The sequence below is a fragment of the Camarhynchus parvulus genome, chromosome 2 (genome assembly GCF_901933205.1).
Source record: "Camarhynchus parvulus chromosome 2, STF_HiC, whole genome shotgun sequence".
Taxonomy (NCBI): Eukaryota; Metazoa; Chordata; class Aves; order Passeriformes; family Thraupidae; genus Camarhynchus; species Camarhynchus parvulus.
In genome coordinates, this window is record NC_044572.1 from 43,108,159 (window position 1) to 43,114,158 (window position 6,000).

The window sequence follows — 6,000 nt, forward strand, 5'->3', positions numbered from 1 at the left end:
CTGCAGGAGATGGGGGTGCTGGTGGAACGGGCCTCAGGAGCATCAGTCATTTGCTTCTCTCAGCAAACAGGAGGAGAGTCCGTGCTTCCTTCTGGTGCTTAGCACTGGGTGCCTGTAGGTTTTTTCAGGTGGCTTCACTTCTAGGTCTGTCCTGACAATGCGTGATATATCTGAAATATGAGCAAAAAGGCTTTTTGTGGCAAACAAAATCATTGCCCTTCTCACAGTTTAATCTGAAAGTGCTTGAGAGCAAGAAGAAGCCCAGGGCAGAGTTTGTTCATTCTTTCCTTTGCCTTTTCCCTTTGCTGTGTTCTTTCATTGCTACCTATGATGCATTACTAAAGATGTGGTGTTTGGGTCTCACAGACCAGTGCCTGTATACTCAAAACTTTCCCTAATACAAGATTGCCACCAGCCATGTGGGAGGTCACTTAATCGCACCATCTTCGAAGTGGTTTGGGTTGTCCTAGTTAGGATTGCTTGCCAGCACGACTCTCACGTCAGTAATGGACACCTGGAGAGTTAGCCTGTCACAGGGAAGAAATCTCAGCTCAGGCCTAGGGCTAGGTTAGGACTAGGATCAGGGTGAGGAGAGTGAGAAATAGGGAATCTTCTGGCATTAGGCTGGTGCCTAGGCACAGTTCCTTCTAGGGTCATAACTGTCATGCCGTATTCTCCCTTTGGAATCCCATCATCTGGACATAACTTCCATTAACAAGACCTTTACCTGGAGGGCAGGTAGGGCAGGCATCAGGTGCCAGGGGAGTTTGGAAGAGAAGGCACATAACTCAGTTTTCTGCTCTGCTAGAAGCTTGGTAGGTTGGCTTCGTGCTGTAACGCTGTAAACAGCTCCAGTCATAGTGGGTAGGAAAGGGAATGTGGAGTGGTGACTATTGTGCTTCCTTTTTGGCTTTGAAACAGACAGTATTCTAATGGTACTGTGATATGATTCTTCCTAATCACCTAAAACTTCATTCCCTCGTTTTAGGGCATAATGTGGGTGGAGAAAGCTGTGTAAGTGAGACAACTGCTAAAAGTCTGGCTAAGCTGCTTGTTGATTGTCTTGTAAGTTACTCAAAAGGTAATGAGAAAATCTCTGTGGGCTTTTCTGCAAAACAGTTACATAGGTGTTGTTTTCTCCAATGGAAAATGTAAATTGATTTAGAGCAGAAAGGTTTTCTGAGTTGCATCTGCAGTTTAGCTGTGCTCTCCAGCCTTTGATCATGGGAGGTAGATTCTGTTTCCAAAAGAGGGCAGGGCTTTTTCGTAGCCAGAGCTCTTTGTAGCTGCCGCAGGCAGAATTTGCTCTGAGCTGAGCCATAGCTGCTGTCTCGGAGCTAAGGCAGATTTCTTGCCTGTGCACACGGTTGTGATGGGCTAGAGTCATGCTTCAAGCCACTTTTTCAGCCATCTGTGTCAGGGTGACAGCCTCCACACACTGCCAGGTATACAGCGTGTGTGGGCACAGGTGCTGAGAGAGATACCACAGCACCTTTTCATGGTCTTTATTTGAAGTTTGGCTAAACTGGCCACAACAAATGGAGGAGGCGCATTTATGGCTTCAGAGCAATAAAGTGGAAAAAAGGAGCCAATTGTATATATGCTCACCCCTTTCAACTCCTCTTCTTCCTAGGTCATATACTGTTTAGGTGCTCCTCCAAATCAAAAACAAATAGGAAGGAAAAATTGTCATTTCATTATGGCATCTTTGGTCAGCATTTTCTCATAAATATGCAAGAAGTAAAAATAGACAGTTTTAGCTGTTGATCATGCTGAAGTTAACAGAAATTATATAAGTTGCCAAGTACATTGTCATATTTTTTCCTGTCTCCCAAATGTGTTTCCCTTCTAAAGCAAACATCCTTGGGTATCTATGCAAATGCAATGTCTTTCATCATTTCTTGAAAATGTCAGAACTCTGCTGCTTCTGCAGAGCAGAGCTTAGAAACAGAAAAGCAAAGAGCATTGTCATATCAGAAGTCTCCTTTAAATCATGGATGAGGACTGGAAATTGCCTGGAAACTGCCTGGGCTCAGTGGTGTATTCTAAGGATCTCCAATGCTCTTGCCCCAGTACAAAGAATTTATCCCTATTTATTCAGACCAGGGCTTATGGAAATATTTATGTTGTGTGAAACCAAAACTGCTTTGAAAGAAGAAAGAAGATTTAATGAATCTTCAATCTAAAGCATCTTGGAATAAGAAGAAAGCTTCTGAAATGCTCAAATTTGTATATTTTACTGAAAAGGGTTTGTAAGGTTTTAATTTCTTATGATTCTCTATGCCAGCATTTTGGGTAATTTTTTGCTTTCAAAATGGCTCATTAATATGTCCGTTGACTTTCTAGGAATGGTGCTTTTTTAATTACTAATTTGCAAAGGGATTCAAGATCTGTGAGTATCACCCCTGATTAGTATGTCTGTACAATTTAAAACATTCTGCAGCACCATTCTGTGCTATCACATCTTGTGACAGTCTGTCCTGCTGATTTTGCAAGACTGCACTGCATGCAATATGGCAGTGATCCCAGGGACTTAAATGGGTGAGAGAAATGGTTTAAAGAATACTTTAAAAGTATCTAAGGTAGGAGAACTGCCTCAAGTTTAGTCTCCAGACTGATGTACTGACAGATTTGTTCCCTAGTCATGTGCTAATTGTTTTGGAATGAGAATCACTTGCTCCTGGATCCTTCTACCAAAGCAGCATGTATAAAATTAATTTCACAAAACTCAACAGGAGACCATATGGAAGGGGAAAATGGTATTTATTTTAAACAAAGTTGATTTCAGTCACTAGCACATTGTGTTGTAGATGTCAGTCCCTTGCACTCCCACACCATGTACTCAGAAGCATCCAGTCATGTGTGGTACTTTCATACACAACCTTCTATTAATGTTTCATTCAAACCAAGTTCAGTATTTCTGCCACACAGCAAGTTAAATTGCTCTAGCACGCATGGTTATACTAGGTTATACTAGTGCAGTTTTCTTCTGTGTCTGCAGTTACTTTTAACTTTGGGAATTAGAAAGAGAAAGATGGAAATTGTAGAGGCGAGTTCTATTGCATGCCTTAAAAGTCTAAGCCTTAAACGTACCTGCAAGCTGTGGATAGTTCTTAAAACCACCCCCTTGCAGGGAGAGTGGAGCAAGAAGAATGCTTTGCTCTTTTTCTTCTGCAGAACTGTGGAGATTTACTGAGGTAAATGCTGCTGTTTTGAGCTTCAAATGAAATTTGGGTAACTCTTTAATCTCAGCAACTAAACTGTGTAAATTTCCCCTTTCCTACATGTGATTCCTCTGCCTGAGACTCAGAAATGGCTCTTCTGTATTAGCCACAAGTTAGCTATCTTTTACTGGACTAAGTCAGCTCCAGTGCCAAACACTTCATGCTTTTTATTTTCATGTATCTTAGTTTAGTTAACCTACGCTCCAATGCCAAACACCTTATATATTTAATTAAAGCATTTTAATTTAATTTTTAAATTATTCTATTATTTTCTTCTTTTTTTGTGCATTATTTATTTTATTTTATTATTTTATTTTATTTTATTTTATTTTATTCAGTGACTATTTAGTCTTCCTTTGAAATCCAGGTTACAAATCCAAAACTGGGCTCTCAGGGAGAGATTTAACATGCTCTTCAATAAAGGTACCAGCTCTGTGCTAAATGAGCTGCTCTCTGCCAGATCCAGGCTCAGTCTCGGCTGTGACCCCACAGAAATGCCAAGTGTTTCCAAGGAAGCAGGCTTCTGCTGGAAGCTGAGAGGTTTGTGTGTTTCATCTGTTTATTTTGTATGCTGGTGAGAATTTGGGAGAGTCTAACAGAGTGGCCAGCACATTTTGGAAACATGTTTTAGATAGGCAGGGTTTGTGGAAAGTGGATGCCTTCCCAAAGCAATTATAACTCACCATTTCCAGGGCTTTGGTTTCCCAAGCCCCACTTGTTTCTGTCACAGTAGGAAATAATTTTACCAAGACATAGAGGAGACTGTTCAAAGCATCTGCTGACAAAGGGCTGAGTATCATGTTGCAAATGCATGTCCTCATTTGCTGGAATTGTAGAGGCAAAAGATAGCACAGAACTGGGGTTGAATATTAAATTTCCCAGGGAGAAAAACAGCTAGCAGGTGCTAGTTGCTGTGAAATCTGGATGAAATTAAAAGCAATTCCTCCCTTGCAAGGAAGATGATGATGTGAGAGTGAGCTCTTTGGGAGCAGGTACACTTAGGAGAAAGCCTACTGAGAAAAGTCAGGTTTTAAGCTTGCCTGGCACACAACTGACAGGAGAATTGGAATGGGGAGGTGATGCAGGGCTGGGAATATCTGGCTGGTCAGTGGTGTTCGTTATGGCAGTGTTGGGTGAGAGGACAGTGAAATAGTTATGTCAGTCCCATAACTGAGTTATTGCCATCCAGACCAATAATATTGCCTCTCTGTGTGAGAGCAACCACAGTGATACTGGGTTTGTCCACAGGAGAAAGGACTGAGAACAGAATCACTGCTCTTCGTGATCTCCTCATGTGGACATACAGCATTAAAAACCTTATTTGCACCTTATTCTTTCAGTGACAACTTTGTGGCAGAGACAGAAGCACAAATGTTTATACTGTGCTATCAAACAGTGCCCTTTCTTCTCCACTCTTACCCTTCCCCACTGAAACTGTAAAATATCAGGGAAATTCACTTGTAGAATCTTTCTTTTGCTGCAGTCAGATTGTTTAGCTCCAAATCCTGGTCTGAATACAGCTAATATTGTCACAGATTTTTTCAAATTTGAGACAAAAATTGTGGACTCAGGCCCATCTTTAGTGAAGGATCTATTATCAGATGCCAGGGGTAGTTAGATCAGAACATAATTATGTACTTCAGTGCAATATTCAGTTGTTAGTCATTCTTCCCCGATGGTGAAATGCGTGACAGTTTCTGGTTTTGATTGGCACCTCCATTACCTGCTCTCAGTAAACAGATTATTGGCCTCTTTTTTTTTAAATAGAAATTTGACATCTTCACCTTGCACACAGTCTTGTTACCCAGCCTGCTCTAATGTGTGCTGCAACTAATAAATGAGCAGCTGCCATGGCTACTGCAGCCATACAAAGAAAAGCTCTTCAGCTTTTAAGGAGTGGCTGGAGGCAGGTAATTAACCACAGCTTCACTCCTTGCACGCAAAGAGCCTGCAAAGCCACACACCAGGCTTCCCTGTGGATTTTCCTTTTATCAGCACTTACTTCAAGGATAGCAGTGTCACTGCCAGTTCTGGCTACAGCAAGAGAGTAAGAAAAAGCAAGGCAAATCTAGTTATAATTAAGCTGGTGATAACAAAGGGGTCTTAAAAATATAATAGCAGATTATCTTTGGAGAACTGCCTTGTCCTTCTTCCTTTCCCCCATTTCAGGCTTTATTCCTTAGTGCTGTTGTCTGTTCACTGCTTCAAGAAATGCATCTTTAATGTATCCAGGAGTAGGAGCATGTTCGCCAAACCATCTTGGCTCTTTTCAAATCAGTGCATTGTCATTTTTGCATCTTAATCCACTGGTCCATTTCTGAAGAATCCCTAATATTATAGAGCTATTTAAACTCATTTTTTAGCATACAGGGTAAATCACATTCTGCTATGCAGCAAATTGTTATTTGTCTGTCAGGCTACAGTAAGAGGTCTGATTTCTGCCCACTGACTTCACTGCAAAGTTCTGTGTTGCCTATAATTAGGGTAAAATTGGGTCCAAGAGTGTTAAATTATATCTTCTCAGGCACAGAAGAACATACCCTGACTTTCATCCATATCAATCTGTTTGCAAACAACAGTGAAATTCTTTTTGGGTCTCACTGAGCCATGACAACATGACAGTCTCTTCGAGCTATAGATTGGATTTCAGGACAGAAATTGCTACTGCCAGCTAGTTTGGATTCTTGTAGAGAGAGGCAAAAATTCAGCCAGAAACTTGCTGCAAACCTATACATCCTGGGTGAGCTGTAGGCAAGAACTGCAGCCTCTTTGTCTC